The sequence below is a fragment of the Pseudophryne corroboree genome, chromosome 6 (genome assembly GCF_028390025.1).
Source record: "Pseudophryne corroboree isolate aPseCor3 chromosome 6, aPseCor3.hap2, whole genome shotgun sequence".
Taxonomy (NCBI): domain Eukaryota; kingdom Metazoa; phylum Chordata; class Amphibia; order Anura; family Myobatrachidae; genus Pseudophryne; species Pseudophryne corroboree.
This window is the reverse complement of record NC_086449.1, coordinates 591662675-591683194: the sequence shown is the minus strand read 5'-3', so window position 1 is coordinate 591683194 and position 20520 is coordinate 591662675. Positions and strand designations below refer to the sequence as shown.

Here is a 20520-nt window from a genome sequence, read left to right as displayed (position 1 = left end):
TATCGCGTATGAACTGGTGTGGTGAAACGAAGGACAGAACGAGATGATGTTCCATCCTTCATTATATTGTCTAGTGTGTACTGGCAATCTGGCATGGTCCAGGACAAAGGGAATTCAGCCCGACCATTGGACCAATTGCCCTTCAGCCTGGTGTGTACCCAGCCTAAGGCAGAACAAATAAACCAAGTCCAAAGATATTTAAATCTATGAAATATAAATAAAACATATATAAAATACAACAAATCCGTAAACATAAATATATAAATCTAAATAATCTACATACTGGGGAAATAACTATCTATCGATCACTCTATATCACAGATGACCCTATCAACAAAAATGTATGCATCGCTGAGTAGAGTATATCATATATTACTCACAAGAGTCCCTGCCCTATTGGAGCTTACAGTCTAAATTTCATAACATGTAACAGCTCATACACACACACATATACACATACACACACTCTGTTGCATAACTATCTCTTTGCACTTGTCCCTGTTGGCAGGGTGATTTCTCTCTAAGGGGCCTATTTATTATCCCTTCATTTTTACAAAGAATAGAGTCTACGGCAAACACACATATCTGATAAATATACATGTATAGCAGGAATATATTACCACGCCTCTACAGGTCTAGAACTAAAGTCTAGCCTGGAAGTTATCAGTAATTAATAATAATATTAATTACCTGTCTTGGGTCTACGTCTCCTGCCATTCTGTCTTCAGTATATGCTCTGTAGTAAAGATGACCTCACAGAAGTCCAGAGATGTAGCTTGCTGTGCTGATGACCTCACAGTTCAATCATGGAGAAGGTCCACCTAAAAAAAAAGTTAGAGGCGTGATAATATATTCCTGATATACATGTATATTTATTATTATTGTTTCTTTATATCATACCACAAATAAATGCAGTGCTGTACAGAGAGCACAAGTCATCCATATCAGTCCCTGCCCCATAGGAGCTTACAGTCTCAATTTACTAACACTCTGTCATACACACACACACACACACACACAAATACAGTGTTGCATAAATATCTCATTGCACCTGTCCTGTTGACGGGGTGATTTCACACTAAAGCAGCTGGATTTTTGGAAGTATAAACTTCAACAATAATAAATGTTATAAACCGCATTACCAGAAAAACCCAATCTGTCACCAATTTATGCAACGCTGTACCGAGAACACATGTCACTCATATTAGTCCCTGCCCCATTGGAGCTTACAGTCTCAAATTCCTAACACACAAGTGTTCACACATGTTTATAGTTTTACAAAGTTAAACCCTACAGTAAGCAAAATATCTCAAGACATGATCAGTGTACAAAAAACAAAAGGCATTAACACATAGCTCTTTAAGGCCGGGTACACACTAGATCATTGTCGAGACGATTTTCCATATCAGAATGACAAATCGTCTACATCACCTACGTCCTAATTCAGACCTGATAGTAGATGTGTGGAAAAACACACATCTGCGATCATAATCTTTGGCATGCGGAGGGACGCCCAGCACAGGGCTAGTCCGCTCCCCATGCCAGGTCCTGAACCCCCCTGCAGCCATGCAAAAGCATCGCACAGCGGCGATGCTGTTGCACCTGCCGACAAGCTCTCTGACTACGCAGCCTAGCTGCTGAGGCAGACGGCTACCTGCCATGTTTTTGTGCGTGGCGGCTGCATGTGACATCACGCAGTCACCGTGGCCTGCCCCACAAACGGTCTGGACCCGCCTGCGTTGTCCGGGCCGCAACTCCAAAACGCAGCTGCAACTCCGCCGACACGCCTTGCGACCACCTCTGCCTGTCAATCAGGCAGAGGTGATCGCACAAGTGAGATGCCGTGCGCACGCACAGTGCGACTGCTGCGCATGCCTATACAGCACAGGGCATAAGTCTGCATACGCTGCCACTGCAGCGACCAGGTCTGAATTAGGCCCCTAGTGTGTATCCACTATTGCGCAATCCTGTGGCTCACAGATAACATCTTCTGGTCAGCATTGCAGCGCGCCAAATAGAAGATATTGCGTGTGAACTGGTGCGGTGAAACGAAGGACAGAACGAGATGACATTCCATCCTTCATTACATTGTCTAGTGTGTACCAGCAATCTGGTATGGTCCAGGCCAAAGGGAATTCAGTATGACCATTGGACCGATTTCCCATTGGCCTGCTGCGTACCAGGCCTAAGACAGAGCAAATAAACTAGGCCAAAGATATAAAACTATATAAACTATACATATAACTTATATAAAATAAAACAAACCTGTAATCATAAAAATATAAATCTGAAAAAATCTACATACTGGGGTAATAACTATCTATCAATCTAGCAAAATATCTCAAGACAAGATTAGTGTACAAAAAATAAAAAGCATTAACACATACTGTAGCTCCTTAAGGCTGGGTACACACTAGATTGTTGTCGGGATGATTTGCCGTATCGGATTGACAAATCATAAAAATCACCTAGTGTGTCCCCACTATTGCACAATCCTGTGGGTCGCAGACAATATCTTCTGGTCAGCCCTGCAGCGCAGCCAACTAGAAGAAATTGCATGCAAACTGATGTAGTAATAAGAAGGACAGAACGAGAATTCGTTCCATCCTTCATTACATCGTCTAGTGTGTGCCAGCAATCTGGCAGGCCCAAAGGGAATTCAGCCAGACCATTGGACCAATTGCCTATCAGCCTGGTGTGTACCCAGCCTAAGGCAGAACAAATAAACCAGAGCCAAAGATATAAAAATCTATAAAATATACATAAAAACATATATAAAATACAACATAGCTGTAAACATAAAAAATAAGATTTTACTTACCGATAAATCTATTTCTCGTAGTCCGTAGTGGATGCTGGGGACTCCGTCAGGACCATGGGGATTAGCGGCTCCGCAGGAGACAGGGCACAAAAATAAAGCTTTAGGATCAGGTGGTGTGCACTGGCTCCTCCCCCTATGACCCTCCTCCAAGCCTCAGTTAGGATACTGTGCCCGGACGAGCGTACACAATAAGGAAGGATTTTGAATCCCGGGTAAGACTCATACCAGCCACACCAATCACACCGTACAACTTGTGATCTGAACCCAGTTAACAGTATGACAAACGTAGGAGCCTCTGAACAGACGGCTCACAACAATAACAACCCGATTTTTTTGTAACAATAACTATGTACAAGTATTGCAGACAATCCGCACTAGGGATGGGCGCCCAGCATCCACTACGGACTACGAGAAATAGATTTATCGGTAAGTAAAATCTTATTTTCTCTGACGTCCTAGTGGATGCTGGGGACTCCGTCAGGACCATGGGGATTATACCAAAGCTCCCAAACGGGCGGGAGAGTGCGGATGACTCTGCAGCACCGAATGAGAGAACTCCAGGTCCTCTTTAGCCAGGGTATCAAATTTGTAGAATTTTACAAACGTGTTCTCCCCCGACCACGTAGCTGCTCGGCAGAGTTGTAATGCCGAGACCCCTCGGGCAGCCGCCCAGGATGAGCCCACCTTCCTTGTGGAATGGGCCTTGACAGATTTAGGCTGTGGCAGGCCTGCCACAGAATGTGCAAGTTGAATTGTGCTACAAATCCAACGAGCAATCGTCTGCTTAGAAGCAGGAGCACCCAACTTGTTGGGTGCATACAGTATAAACAGCGAGTCAGATTTTCTGACTCCAGCCGTCCTTGAAATATATATTTTCAATGCCCTGACAACGTCCAGCAACTTGGAATCCTCCAAATCGCTAGTAGCCGCAGGCACCACAATAGGCTGGTTCAGGTGAAACGCTGACACCACCTTAGTCAGAAACTGAGGACGCGTCCGCAGTTCTGCCCTGTCCGAATGGAAAATCAGATATGGGCTTTTATACGATAAAGCCGCCAATTCTGACACTCTCCTGGCTGAAGCCAGGGCCAGTAGCATGGTTACTTTCCATGTAAGATATTTCAAATCCACCGATTTGAGTGGCTCAAACCAATGGGATTTGAGAAAATCCAAAACTACATTAAGGTCCCACGGAGCCACTGGGGGCACAACCGGGGGCTGTATATGTAGTACTCCTTTTACAAAAGTCTGGACTTCAGGAACTGAAGCCAATTCTTTCTGGAAGAAAATCGACAGGGCCGAAATTTGAACCTTAATGGACCCCAATTTGAGGCCCATAGACAATCCTGTTTGCAGGAAATGTAGGAATCGACCCAATTGAAATTCCTCCGTGGGGGCCTTCCTGGCCTCACACCACGCAACATATTTTCTCCAAATGCGGTGATAATGTTGTGCAGTCACCTCCTTCCTGGCTTTTACCAGTGTAGGAATGACCTCTTCCGGAATGCCTTTTTCCCTTAGAATTCGGCGTTCAACCGCCATGCCGTCAAACGCAGCCGCGGTAAGTCTTGGAATAGACACGGTCCCTGCTGAAGCAGGTCCTGTCTTAGAGGTAGAGGCCACGGATCTTCCGTGAGCATCTCCTCAAGTTCTTCTTGGCCAATCCGGAGCCACGAGTATCGTTCTTACTCCCCTTTGCCGTATAATTCTCAGTACTTTTGGTATGAGAGGCAGAGGAGGAAACACATACACTGACTGGAACACCCACGGTGTTACCAGAGCGTCCACAGCTATTGCCTGAGGGTCTCTTGACCTGGCGCAATACCTGTCCAGTTTTTTGTTGAGGCGAGACGCCATCATATCCACCTTTGGTTTTTCCCAACGGTTCACAATCATGTGGAAGACTTCTGGATGAAGTCCCCACTCTCCCGGGTGTAGATCGTGTCTGCTGAGGAAGTCTGCTTCCCAGTTGTCCACTCCCGGAATGAACACTGCTGACAGTGCTATCACATGATCTTCCGCCCAGCGAAGAATCCTTGCAGCTTCTGCCATTGCTCTCCTGCTTCTTGTGCCGCCCTGTCTGTTTACGTGGGCGACTGCCGTGATGTTGTCCGACTGGATCAACACCGGCTGACCCTGAAGCAGGGGTTTTGCCAGGCTTAGAGCATTGTAAATCGCTCTTAGCTCCAGTATATTTATGTGAAGAGACATCTCCAGGCTTGACCATACTCCCTGGAAGTTTCTTCCCTGTGTGACCGCTCCCCAGCCTCTCAGACTGGCATCCGTGGTCACCAGGACCCAGTCCTGTATGCCGAATCTGCGGCCCTCTAACAGATGAGCACTCTGCAACCACCACAGAAGAGACACCCTTGTCCGTGGCGATAAGGTTATCCGCTGATGCATCTGCAGATGCGATCCGGACCATTTGTCCAGCAGATCCCACTGAAAAGTTCGTGCGTGGAATCTGCCGAATGGAATCGCTTCGTAAGAAGCCACCATCTTTCCCAGGACTCTTGTGCATTTATGCACAGACACTTTCCCTGGTTTTAGGAGGTTCCTGACAAGTTCGGATAACTCCCTGGCTTTCTCCTCCGGAAGAAACACCTTTTTCTGAACCGTGTCCAGAATCATTCCCAGGAACAGCAGACGTGTCGTCGGGGTCAATTGAGATTTTGGAAAATTCAGAATCTACCCGTGCTGTTGCAGCACTACTTGGGTTAGTGCTACTACGTCCCCCAGCTGTTCCCTGGACCTTGCCCTTATCAGGAGATCGTCCAAGTAAGGGATAATTAATACGCCTTTTCTTCGCAGAAGAAACATCATTTCGGCCATTACCTTGGTAAAGACCCGAGGTGCCGTGGACAATCCAAACGGCAGCGTCTGAAACTGATAATGACAGTTTTGCACCACGAACCTGAGGTACCCTTGATGTGAAGGGCAAATTGGGACATGCAGGTAAGCATCCTTGATGTCCAGGGACACCATAAAGTCCCCTTCTTCCAGATTCGCTATCACTGCTCTGAGTGACTCCATCTTGAACTTGAATTTTTGTATGTACAGGTTCAAAGATTTCAGATTTAGAATAGGTCTTACCGAGCCGTCCGGCTTCGGTACCACAAATAGTGTGGAATAATACCCCTTTCCCTGTTGTAGGAGGGGTACCTTGACTATCACCTGCTGAGAATACAGCTTGTGAATGGCTTCCAATACCGTCGCCCTGTCTGAGGGAGACGTTGGCAGAGCAGACTTTAGGAACCGGCGAGGGGGAGACTTCTCGAATTCCAACCTGTAACCCTGAGATACTATCTGCAGGATCCAGGGGTCCACCTGTGAGTGAGCCCACTGTGCGCTGAAATTCTTGAGTCGACCCCCCACCGCCCGAGTCCGCTTGTAAAGCCCCAACGTCATGCTGAGGGCTTTGCAGAAGCCGGGGGGGGGGCTTCTGCTCCTGGGAAGAAGCTGCTTGGTGCACTCTCTTACCCTTTCCTTTGCCTCGGGGCAAATATGACTGTCCTTTCGCCCGCTTGTTCCTATAGGAACGAAAGGACTGCGGCTGAAAAGACGGTGTCTTTTTCTGTTGGGAGGGGACCTGAGGTAAAAAGGTGGATTTCCCGGCTGTTGCCGTGGCCACCAAATCCGATAGACCGACCCCAAATAATTCCTCCCCCTTATACGGCAATACTTCCATATGCCGTTTGGAATCCGCATCACCTGACCATTGTCGCGTCCATAAACTTCTTCTGGCAGATATGGACATCGCACTTACTCTCGATGCCAGAGTGCAAATATCCCTCTGAGCATCTCGCATATAAAGAAAAGCATCCTTTAATTGCTCTAAAGTCAATAAAATACTGTCCCTATCTAGGGTATCAATATTTTCAGTCAGGGAATCCGACCAAACCACCCCAGCACTGCACATCCATGCAGAGGCGATGGCTGGTCGCAGTATAACACCAGTATGAGTGTATATACTTTTCAGGGTAGTTTCCAGCCTCCTATCCGCTGGATCCTTGAGGGCGGCCGTTTCAGGAGACGGTAACGCCACTTGTTTTGATAAGCGTGTGAGCGCCTTATCCACCCTAGGGGGTGTTTCCCAGCGCGCCCTAACCTCTGGCGGGAAAGGATATAATGCCAATAACTTCTTTGAAATTAGCAGTTTTCTATCGGGGTTAACCCACGCTTCATCACACACTTCATTCAATTCGTCTGATTCAGGAAAAACTACAGGTAGTTTTTTCAGACCCCACATAATACCCCTTTTTGTGGTACATGCAGTATCAGAGATATGCAAAGCCTCCTTCATTGCCGTGATCATATAACGTGTGGCCCTACTGGAAAATACGTTTGTTTCTTCACCGTCGACACTAGATTCGGTGTCCGTGTCTGGGTCTGTGTCGACCGACTGAGGTAAAGGGCGTTTTACAGCCCCTGACGGTGTCTGAGACGCCTGGACAGGTACTAACTGGTTTGCCGGCCGTCTCATGTCGTCAACTGATTTTTGTAATGTGCTGACATTATCACGTAATTCCATAAACAAAGCCATCCATTCCGGTGTCGACTCCCTAGGGGGTGACATCACCATTACCGGCAATTGCTCCGCCTCCACACCAACATCGTCCTCATACATGTCGACACACACGTGCAGACACACAGGGAATGCTCTTATCGAAGACAGGACCCCACTAGCCCTTTGGGGAGACAGAGGGAGAGTTTGCCAGCACACACCCAAGCGCTATAAATATATAGGAACAACCCTATAGAAGTGTTGTCTCCCTTATAGCAGCTTAATATATCAAAAAACGCCAAAAAAGTGCCCCCCCCTCTCTGTTTTACCCTGTTTCTGTAGTGCAGTGCAGGGGAGAGTCCTGGGAGCCTTCCTCGCAGCGGAGCTGAGCAGGAAAATGGCGCTGTGTGCTGAGGAGATAGGCCCCGCCCCCTATTTCGGCGGGCTCTTCTCCGGTGTTTGTGAGACCTGGCAGGGGTTAAATACATCCATATAGCCCCAGGGGCTATATGTGATGTATATTTTAGCCAGAACAAGGTATTCTCATTGCTGCCCAGGGCGCCCCCCGCAGCGCCCTGCACCCTCTGTGACCGCTGGTGTGAAGTGTGTGACAACAATGGCGCACAGCTGCAGTGCTGTGCGCTACCTCATGAAGACTGAAAAGTCTTCTGCCGCCGGTTTCTGGACCTCTTCACTTTTCGGCATCTGCAAGGGGGTCGGCGGCGCGGCTCCGGGACCGGACTCCATGGCTGGGCCTGTGTTCGATCCCTCTGGAGCTAATGGTGTCCAGTAGCCTAAGAAGCCAATCCATCCTGCACGCAGGTGAGTTCACTTCTTCTCCCCTAAGTCCCTCGTTGCAGTGAGCCTGTTGCCAGCAGGACTCACTGTAAAATAAAAAACCTAAAAACTTTTTCTAAGCAGCTCTTTAGGAGAGCCACCTAGATTGCACCCTGCTCGGACGGGCACAAAAACCTAACTGAGGCTTGGAGGAGGGTCATAGGGGGAGGAGCCAGTGCACACCACCTGATCCTAAAGCTTTATTTTTGTGCCCTGTCTCCTGCGGAGCCGCTAATCCCCATGGTCCTGACGGAGTCCCCAGCATCCACTAGGACGTCAGAGAAATATAAATCTAAATAATCTACATACTGGGGAAATAACTATCGATCACTCTATATCACAGATGACCATATCAACAAAAATGTATGCATCACTGAGCAGAGTATATCATATAGCACTCACAATAGTCCCTGCCCCATTGGAGCTTACAGTCTCAAATTCCTAACACACAAGTGTTCACACACGTTTACAGATTTACAAAGTTAAACCCCACAGAAAGCAAAATATCTCAAGACATGATCAGTGTACAAAAAGCAAAAAGCATTAACACATAGCTCTTTAAGGCCGGGTACACACTAGATCGTTGTCGAGACGATTTTCCATATCAGAATTACAAATCGTCTACATCATCTACGGCGTAATTCCGACCTGATAGTAGATGTGTGGAAAAACGCACATCTACAATCATATTCTTTGGCATGCGGAGGGACGCCCAGCACAGGGCAAGTCCGCCCCACATGCCAGGTCCTAAACCCCCCTGCAGACGTGCAAAAGCATCGCACAGCAGCGATGCTGTAGCACCTGCCGACTAGCTCTCTGCCTACGTAGCCTGACGGCTACCTGCCATATTTTTGTGCGCAGCAGCTGCGCGTGACATCACGCAGTCACCGCGGCCTTCCCCACAAACGGTCCGAACTCGCCTGCGTTGTCCGGACTGCGCCCCGAAAATGCAGCTACAACTCCGCCAACATGCCTTGCGACCACCTCTGCCTGTCAATCAGGCAGAGGTGATCGCACAAGTGAGATGTTGTCGCATCTCACTGTGTGCGAACGCGAAGTGCGACTGCTGCGTGTGCCTATACAGTACAGGGCTTCAGCCTGCATACGCTGCCACTGCAGTGACCAGGTCTGAATTAGGCCCCTAGTGTGTATTCACTATTGCGCAATCATGTGGGTCGCAGATGACATCTTCTGGTCAGCATTGCAGCACGGCCAAATAGAAGATATTGCGTGTGAACTGGTGCGGTGAAACGAAGGACAGAACGAGATGACGTTCCATCCTTCATTACATCGTCTAGTGTGTACCAGCAATCTGGTATGGTCCAGGCCAAAGGGAATTCTGGCATGGTCCAGGCTGTGTACCAGGCCTAAGACAGAGCAAATAAACTAGGCCAAAAATATAAAAATATATAAACTAAACATAAAACATATAAAATAATACAAATCTGCATTCATAAAAATATAAATCTATAAAAAAATCTACATACTGGGCAAATAACTATATAGCAAAATATCTCAATACATGACTTATATACAAAAAATAAAAAGCATTAACATATAGCTCTTTAAAGCCGGGTACACACTAGATCGTTGTCAGAGGATTTGCCAAATCAGAATGACAAATCGTCTACATCCCCTAGTGTGTACACACTATTGCGCAATCCTGTGGGTCACAGATGACATCTTCTGGTCAGCATTGCAGCATAGCCAACTAAAAGATATCGCGTATGAACTGGTGTGGTGAAACGAAGGACAGAACGAGATGATGTTCCATCCTTCATTATATTGTCTAGTGTGTACTGGCAATCTGGCATGGTCCAGGACAAAGGGAATTCAGCCCGACCATTGGACCAATTGCCCTTCAGCCTGGTGTGTACCCAGCCTAAGGCAGAACAAATAAACCAAGTCCAAAGATATTTAAATCTATGAAATATAAATAAAACATATATAAAATACAACAAATCCGTAAACATAAATATATAAATCTAAATAATCTACATACTGGGGAAATAACTATCTATCGATCACTCTATATCACAGATGACCCTATCAACAAAAATGTATGCATCGCTGAGTAGAGTATATCATATATTACTCACAAGAGTCCCTGCCCTATTGGAGCTTACAGTCTAAATTTCATAACATGTAACAGCTCATACACACACACATATACACATACACACACTCTGTTGCATAACTATCTCTTTGCACTTGTCCCTGTTGGCAGGGTGATTTCTCTCTAAGGGGCCTATTTATTATCCCTTCATTTTTACAAAGAATAGAGTCTACGGCAAACACACATATCTGATAAATATACATGTATAGCAGGAATATATTACCACGCCTCTACAGGTCTAGAACTAAAGTCTAGCCTGGAAGTTATCAGTAATTAATAATAATATTAATTACCTGTCTTGGGTATACGTCTCCTGCCATTCTGTCTTCAGTATATGCTCTGTAGTAAAGATGACCTCACAGAAGTCCAGAGATGTAGCTTGCTGTGCTGATGACCTCACAGTTCAATCATGGAGAAGGTCCACCTAAAAAAAAAGTTAGAGGCGTGATAATATATTCCTGATATACATGTATATTTATTATTATTGTTTCTTTATATCATACCACAAATAAATGCAGTGCTGTACAGAGAGCACAAGTCATCCATATCAGTCCCTGACCCATAGGAGCTTACAGTCTCAATTTACTAACACTCTGTCATACACACACACACACACACAAATACAGTGTTGCATAAATATCTCATTGCACCTGTCCTGTTGACAGGGTGATTTCACACTAAAGCAGCTGGATTTTTGGAAGTATAAACTTCAACAATAATAAATGTTATAAACCGCATAACCAGAAAAACCCAATCTGTCACCAATTTATGCAACGCTGTACCGAGAACACATGTCACTCATATTAGTCCCTGCCCCATTGGAGCTTACAGTCTCAAATTCCTAACACACAAGTGTTCACACATGTTTATAGTTTTACAAAGTTAAACCCTACAGTAAGCAAAATATCTCAAGACATGATCAGTGTACAAAAAACAAAAGGCATTAACACATAGCTCTTTAAGGCCGGGTACACACTAGATCATTGTCGAGACGATTTTCCATATCAGAATGACAAATCGTCTACATCACCTACGTCCTAATTCAGACCTGATAGTAGATGTGTGGAAAAACACACATCTGCGATCATAATCTTTGGCATGCGGAGGGACGCCCAGCACAGGGCAAGTCCGCTCCCCATGCCAGGTCCTGAACCCCCCTGCAGCCATGCAAAAGCATCGCACAGCGGCAATGCTGTTGCACCTGCCGACTAGCTCTCTGACTACGCAGCCTAGCTGCTGAGGCAGACGGCTACCTGCCATGTTTTTGTGCGTGGCGGCTGCATGTGACATCACGCAGTCACCGTGGCCTGCCCCACAAACGGTCTGGACCCGCCTGCGTTGTCCGGGCCGCAACTCCAAAACGCAGCTGCAACTCCGCCGACACGCCTTGCGACCACCTCTGCCTGTCAATCAGGCAGAGGTGATCGCACAAGTGAGATGCCGTGCGCACGCACAGTGCGACTGCTGCGCATGCCTATACAGCACAGGGCTTAAGTCTGCATACGCTGCCACTGCAGCGACCAGGTCTGAATTAGGCCCCTAGTGTGTATCCACTATTGCGCAATCCTGTGGCTCACAGATAACATCTTCTGGTCAGCATTGCAGCACGCCAAATAGAAGATATTGCGTGTGAACTGGTGCGGTGAAACGAAGGACAGAACGAGATGACATTCCATCCTTCATTACATTGTCTAGTGTGTACCAGCAATCTGGTATGGTCCAGGCCAAAGGGAATTCAGTATGACCATTGGACCGATTTCCCATTGGCCTGCTGCGTACCAGGCCTAAGACAGAGCAAATAAACTAGGCCAAAGATATAAAACTATATAAACTATACATATAACTTATATAAAATAAAACAAACCTGTAATCATAAAAATATAAATCTGAAAAAATCTACATACTGGGGTAATAACTATCTATCAATCTAGCAAAATATCTCAAGACAAGATTAGTGTACAAAAAATAAAAAGCATTAACACATACTGTAGCTCCTTAAGGCTGGGTACACACTAGATTGTTGTCGGGATGATTTGCCGTATCGGATTGACAAATCATAAAAATCACCTAGTGTGTCCCCACTATTGCACAATCCTGTGGGTCGCAGACAATATCTTCTGGTCAGCCCTGCAGCGCAGCCAACTAGAAGAAATTGCATGCAAACTGATGTAGTAATAAGAAGGACAGAACGAGAATTCGTTCCATCCTTCATTACATCGTCTAGTGTGTGCCAGCAATCTGGCAGGCCCAAAGGGAATTCAGCCAGACCATTGGACCAATTGCCTATCAGCCTGGTGTGTACCCAGCCTAAGGCAGAACAAATAAACCAGAGCCAAAGATATAAAAATCTATAAAATATACATAAAAACATATATAAAATACAACATAGCTGTAAACATAAAAATATAAATCTAAATAATCTACATACTGGGGAAAATAAGAATTTACTCACCGGTAATTCTATTTCTCGTAGTCCGTAGTGGATGCTGGGCACTCCGTAAGGACCATGGGGAATAGCGGGCTCCGAAGGAGGCTGGGCACTCTAGAAAGATCTTAGACTACCTGGTGTGCACTGGCTCCTCCCACTATGACCCTCCTCCAAGCCTCAGTTAGGTACTGTGCCCGGACGAGCGTACACAATAAGGAAGGATTTTGAATCCCGGGTAAGACTCATACCAGCCACACCAATCACACCGTACAACTCGTGATATGAAACACAGTTAACAGTATGAAACAATAGAGCCTCTCAACAGATGGCTCAACAATAACCCGATTTAGTTAACCATAACTATGTACAAGTATTGCAGATAAACCGCACTTGGGATGGGCGCCCAGCATCCACTACGGACTACGAGAAATAGAATTACCGGTGAGTAAATTCTTATTTTCTCTAACGTCCTAGTGGATGCTGGGAACTCCGTAAGGACCATGGGGATTATACCAGAGCTCCCAAACGGGCGGGAGAGTGCGGATGACTCTGCAGCACTGAATGAGAGAACTCCAGGTCCTCCTCAGCCAGGGTATCAAATTTGTAGAATTTTTGCAAACGTGTTTGCCCCTGACCAAGTAGCTGCTCGGCAAAGTTGTAAAGCCGAGACCTCTCGGGCAGCCGCCCAAGATGAGCCCACCTTCCTTGTGGAATGGGCATTGACAGATTTTGGCTGTGGCAGGCCTGCCACAGTATGTGCAAGCTGAATTGTGCTACAAATCCAACGAGCAATAGTCTGCTTAGAAGCAGGAGCACCCAGCTTGTTAGGTGCATATAGGATAAACAGCGAGTCAGATTTTCTGACTCTAGCCGTTCTGGAAACATATATTTTCAGTGCCCTGACAACGTCTAGCAACTTGGAGTCCTCCAAGTCCCTAGTAGCCTAGGCACCACAATAGGCTGGTTCAGGTGAAACGCTGACACCACCTTTGGGAGAAACTGGGGACGAGTCCTCAATTCTGCCCTATCCATATGGAAAATCAAATAAGGGCTTTTACAAGACAAAGCCGCCAACTTTGATACTCGCCTGGCAGAAGCCAAGGCCAATAACATAACCACCTTCCACGTGAGATATTTCAGATCCACGGTTTTTAGTGGTTCAAACCAATGTGATTTTAAGAAACTCAACACCACGTTGAGATCCCAAGGTGCCACAGGAGGCACAAACGGGGGCTGACTCTGCAGCACTCCTTTTATAAATGTCTGAACTTCAGGTACTGAAGCTAGTTCTTTTTGAAAGAAAATCGACAGAGCCGAGATCTGTACCTTAATGGAACCCAATTTAAGGCCCATAGTCACTCCTGCTTGCAGGAAATGCAGAAATCGACCTAGTTGAAATTCCTCTGTTGGGGCCCTTTCGGCCTCACACCATGCAACATATTTTCGCCATATGCGGTGATAATGAGTTGCTGTAACCTCTTTCCTGGCTTTAGTAAGCGTAGGAATGACTTCCTCCGGAATGCCCTTTTCCTTCAGGATCCGGCGTTCAACCGCCATGCCGACAAACGCAGCTGCGGTAAGTCTTGGAACAGACAGGGCCCCTGCTGCCGCAGGTCCTGTCTGAGTGGCAGAGGCCATGGGTCCTCTGATATAAATTCTTGAAGTTCTGGGTACCAAGCTCTTCTTGGCCATCCACGAGTATCGTTCTTACTCCTCGCCTTCTTATTATTCTCAGTACCTTTGGTATGAGAGGCAGAGGGGAGAACACATAAACCGACTGGTACACCCACGGTGTTACCAGAGCGTCCATAGCTATCGCCTGAGGGTCCCTTGACCCGGTGCAATATCTTTTATAGCTTTTTGTTGAGGCGGGACGCCGTCATGTCCACCTGTGGCCTTTCCCAATGGTGTACAATCCTATTGGAAGACTTCTGGAGGAAGTCCCCATTCTCCCGGGTGGAGGTCGTGTCTGTTGAGAAGATCTGCTTCCCAGTTGTCCACTCCGGGAATGAACACTGCTGACAGTGCTAACACATGATTTTCCGCCTATCGGAGAATCCTTGTGGCTTCTGCCATCGCCATCCTGCTTCTTGTGCCGCCCTGTTGGTTTACATGGGCGACTGCCGTGATGTTGTCTGATTGGATCAGTACCGGCTGGTTTTGAAGCAGAGGCCTTGCCGGCCTCAGGGCATTGTAAATGGCCCTCAGGTCCAGAATATTTATGTGTAGGGAAATAACCTGACTTGACCAAAGTCCCTGGAAATTTCTTCCCTGTGTGACTGCCTCCCAGCCTCAAAGGCTGGAATCCATGGTCACTAGGACCTAGTCCTGTATGCCGAACCTGCGGCCCTCTTGAAGATGGGCACTCTGCAGCCACCACAGTAGAGATACCCTGGTCCTTGGAGACAGGGTTATCAGCCTATGCATCGGAAGATGCGATCCGGACCACTTGTCCAACAGGTCCCTCTGAAAAGTTCTTGTATGGAACCTGCCTAATGGGATTGCTTCGTAGGAAGCTACCATTTTTCCCAGGACTCGCGTGCAATGATGCACCGCTACCTATTTTGGCTTCAGGAGGTCTCTGACTAGAGATGACAACTCCTTGGCTTTCTCCTCCGGGAGAAACACTATTTCTGGTTTATGTCCAGAACCATCCCCAGGAACAGTAGACGTGTCATAGGAACCAGCTGTGACTTTGGACTGTTTAGAATCCAACCATGCTGTTGTAGCACTTTCCAAAATAGTGCTACCCCGACTACCAACTGCTCCTTGGACTTCGCCCTTATAACGAGATTGTCCAAGTACGGGATAATTACAACTCCCTTTTTTTGAAGGAGTATCAACATTTCGGCCATTACCTTGATAAAACACCCTCGGTGCCATGTACAGTCCAAACGGCAGTGTCTGGACTTGGTAATGGTAATCCTGTACCACAAATCTGAGGTACTCCTGGCGAGGATGGTAAATGGGGACATGCAGGTAAGCATCCTTGATGTCCCAGGATACCATGTAATCCCCCTCGTCCAGGCTTGGAATAACCGCCCTGAGCGATTCCATCTTGAACTTGAATTTTTGTGTTCAAGGATTTTAAATATAAAATGGGTCACACCGAACCATGCGGTTTCGGTACCCCAACCCGTGTGGAATAGTAACCCCGTCCTTGTTGAAGTAGGGGCACCTTGAGTATTACCTGCTGGGAATACCGCTTATTAATTGCCTCTAGCACAGCCTCCCTGCCTGAGGGAGTTGTCAGCAAGGCATATTTTAGGAAACGGCTGGGGGGAGACATCTCGAATTCCAGCTTGTACCCCTGAAATACTACTTGAAAGAAACAGGGATCCACCTGTGAGCGAGCCCACTAATTGCTGAAATTTTTGAGACGGCCCCCCACCGTACCTGGCTACACCTGTGGAGCACCCGCGTCATGGTGTGGCCTCACAGGAGGCGGGGGAAGAATCTTGATTCTGGGAACAGGCTGACTGGTGCAGCTTTTTTCCCCCTACCCTTGTCTCTGTACAGAAAGGAAGCGCCATTTGACCCGATTGCTTTTCTGAAGCCGAAAGGACTGTACCTTTGTCTGTGAGGAAACCTGAGGTAAAATTATTTCTTCCCAGCAGTTGCTGTGGATACGAGGTCCCAGAGACCATCCCCAAATAATTCCTCACCCTTATAAGGCTCTCTATGCGCTTTTTAAGTCAGCATCACCTGTCCAGTGACAGGTCTCTAATACCCTCCTGACAGAATGGACATTACATTTATTTTGGATGCCAGCCGGCAAAATATCCCTCTGTGCATCCCCCATATATAAGACGACGTCTTTAATATGTTTTTATGTTTGCCAACTAGTATCCCTGTTTGACAGGGTCACCGACCACGCTGCAGCAGCACTATCTGCAGGTCTCAGTCTAGTACCTGAGTGTGTAAATACAGACTTCAGGATAGCCTCCTGTTTTTTATCAACAGGTACCTATTAAAGTGGCCGTATCCTAAGACGGCAGTGCCACCTTTTTTGACAAACGTGTGAGCGCCTTATCCACCCTAGGGGATATCTCCCAGCGTAACTTATCCACCTGGCGGGAAAGGGTACGCCATCAGTAACTTTTTATAAATTACCAGTTTCTTAACGGGGGAACCCACGCTTTCACACACTTCATTTATTCATCTGATGGGGGAACAAAACACTGCCTGTTTTTTCTCCCCAAACCTAAAACCCATTTTTAGAGGTGCTTGGGTTAAAGTCAGAAATGTATAACACATTTTTTATTGCCGGGATCACGTCACGGATGTTCCTAGTGGATTGTGTATATGTCTCCACCTTGTCGACACTGGAGTCAGACTCCGTGTCGACATCTGTGTCTGCCATCTGAGAGAGCGGGCGTTTTTGAGCCCCTGATGGCCTTTGAGACGCCTGGGCAGGCGCGGGCTGCGAAGCCGGCTGTCCCACAGCTGTTACGTCATCCACCCTTTTATGTAAGGAGTTGACACTGTCGGTTAATACCTTTCACCTATCCATCCACTCTGGTGTCGGCCCCACAGGGGGCGACATCACATATATCGGCCTCTGTTCTGTCACCATATAAGCCTCCTCATTCAACATGTCGACACAGCCGTACCGACACACCGCAGACACACAGGGAATGCTCTAAACGAGGACAGGACCCACAAAAGCCCTTTGGGGGGACAGAGTAAGAGTATGCCAGCACACACCAGAGCGCTATATATATACAGGGACTAACTGAGTTATGTCCCTAATAGCTTTTATATAATATACTGTATACAGTGCCAATTTTAATGCCCCCCCTCTCTTTTCCCTCTTACTGTGCAGGGAAGAGCCAGGGAGCTTCCCTCCAGCCAAGCTGTGAGGGAAAAAATGGCGCCAGTGTGCTGAGGAGATAGGCTCCGCCCCTTTTTCGCGGCCTATTCTCCCGTTTTTTATGGAATTCTGGCAGGGGTATTTACCTCATATATAGCCCCTGGGGCCATATATTGAGGTATTTTAGCCAGCCAAGGTGTTTTTATTGCTGCCTCAGGGCGCCCCCCCCAGCGCCCTGCACCCTCAGTGACCGGAGTGTGAAGTGTGTGAGAGGAGCAATGGCGCACAGCTGCAGTGCTGTGCGCTACCTTGGTGAAGACAGAGTCTTCATGCCGCCGATTTTCCGGACCATCTTCTTGCTTCTGGCTCTGTAAGGGGGACGGCGGCGCGGCTCCGGGACCGAACATCAAGGCTGGGCCTGCGGTCGATCCCTCTGGAGCTAATGGTGTCCAGTAGCCTAAGAAGCCCAATCCGGCTGCAAGCAGGCGAGTTCGCTTCTTCTCCCCTTAGTCCCTCGCTGCAGTGAGCCTGTTGCCAGCAGGTCTCACTGAAAATAACAAATTCTAAGACTATAACTTTCTAAGAGCTCAGGAGAGCCCCTAGTGTGCATCCAACCTCGGCCGGGCACGAAATCTAACTGAGGCTTGGAGGAGGGTCATAGTGGGAGGAGCCAGTGCACACCAGGTAGTCTAAGATCTTTCTAGAGTGCCCAGCCTCCTTCGGAGCACGCTATTCCCCATGGTCCTTACGGAGTTCCCAGCATCCACTAGGACGTTAGAGAAATAACTATCGATCACTCTATATCACAGATGACCATATCAACAAAAATGTATGCATCACTGAGCAGAGTATATCATATATCACTCACAATAGTCCCTGCCCCATTGGAGCTTACAGTCTCAAATTCCTAACACACAAGTGTTCACACACGTTTATAGATTTACAAAGTTAAACCCCACAGAAAGCAAAATATCTCAAGACATGATCAGTGTACAAAAAGCAAAAAGCATTAACACATAGCTCTTTAAGGCCGGGTACACACTAGATCGTTGTCGAGACGATTTTCCATATCAGAATTACAAATCGTCTACATCATCTACGGCGTAATTCCGACCTGATAGTAGATGTGTGGAAAAACGCACATCTACAATCATATTCTTTGGCATGCGGAGGGACGCCCAGCACAGGGCAAGTCCGCCCCACATGCCAGGTCCTGAACCCCCCTGCAGACGTGCAAAAGCATCGCACAGCAGCGATGCTGTAGCACCTGCCGACTAGCTCTCTGCCTACGTAGCCTGACGGCTACCTGCCATATTTTTGTGCGCAGCAGCTGCGCGTGACATCACGCAGTCACCGCGGCCTTCCCCACAAACGGTCCGAACTCGCCTGCGTTGTCCGGACTGCGCCCCGAAAATGCAGCTACAACTCCGCCAACATGCCTTGCGACCACCTCTGCCTGTCAATCAGGCAGAGGTGATCGCACAAGTGAGATGTTGTCGCATCTCACTGTGTGCGAACGCGAAGTGCGACTGCTGCGCGTGCCTATACAGCACAGGGCTTCAGCCTGCATACGCTGCCACTGCAGTGACCAGGTCTGAATTAGGCCCCTAGTGTGTATTCACTATTGTGCAATCATGTGGGTCGCAGATGACATCTTCTGGTCAGCATTGCAGCACGGCCAAATAGAAGATATTGCGTGTGAACTGGTGCGGTGAAACGAAGGACAGAACGAGATGACGTTCCATCCTTCATTACATCGTCTAGTGTGTACCAGCAATCTGGTATGGTCCAGGCCAAAGGGAATTCTGGCATGGTCCAGGCTGTGTACCAGGCCTAAGACAGAGCAAATAAACTAGGCCAAAAATATAAAAATATATAAACTAAACATAAAACATATAAAATAAAACAAATCTGCATTCATAAAAATATAAATCTATAAAAAAATCTACATACTGGGCAAATAACTATATAGCAAAATATCTCAATACATGACTTATATAGAAAAAATAAAAAGCATTAACATATAGCTCTTTAAAGCCGGGTACACACTAGATCGTTGTCAGAGGATTTGCCAAATCAGAATGACAAATCGTCTACATCCCCTAGTGTGTACACACTATTGCGCAATCCTGTGGGTCGCAGATGACATCTTCTGGTCAGCATTGCAGCATAGCCAACTAAAAGATATCGCGTATGAACTGGTGTGGTGAAACGAAGGACAGAACGAGATGATGTTCCATCCTTCATTATATTGTCTAGTGTGTACTGGCAATCTGGCATGGTCCAGGACAAAGGGAATTCAGCCCGACCATTGGACCAATTGCCCTTCAGCCTGGTGTGTACCCAGCCTAAGGCAGAACAAATAAACCAGAGCCAAAGATATAAAAATCTATGAAATATAAATAAAACATATATAAAATACAACAAATCCGTAAACATAAATATATAAATCTAAATAATCTACATACTGGGGAAATAACTATCTATCGATCACTCTATATCACAGATGACCCTATCAACAAAAATGTATGCATCGCTGAGTAGAGTATATCATATATTACTCACAAGAGTCCCTGCCCTATTGGAGCTTACAGTCTAAATTTCATAACATGTAACAGCTCATACACACACACATATACACATACACACACTCTGTTGCATAACTATCTCTTTGCACTTGTCCCTGTTGGCAGGGTGATTTCTCTCTAAGGGGCCTATTTATTATCCCTTCATTTTTACAAAGAATAGAGTCTACGGCAAACACACATATCTGATAAATATACATGTATAGCAGGAATATATTTCCACGCCTCTACAGGTCTAGAACTAAAGTCTAGCCTGGAAGTTATCAGTAATTAATAATAATATTAATTACCTGTCTTGGGTCTACGTCTCCTGCCATTCTGTCTTCAGTATATGCTCTGTAGTAAAGATGACCTCACAGAAGTCCAGAGATGTAGCTTGCTGTGCTGATGACCTCACAATTCAATCATGGAGAAGG

At 46.8% G+C, this 20520-nt stretch overlaps 1 long non-coding RNA gene across 1 annotated transcript; it reads right to left on the bottom strand.

The window, feature by feature from the left end:
• Positions 1-261: 261 nt before the first annotated feature.
• LOC134933062 (uncharacterized) lies at positions 262-20520 on the bottom strand. Its single transcript, XR_010179585.1, has 3 exons — positions 20395-20520; positions 10572-10702; positions 262-821 (listed from the first exon to the last, which is right to left on the bottom strand). It is a non-coding gene; the product is annotated as an uncharacterized LOC134933062 (long non-coding RNA).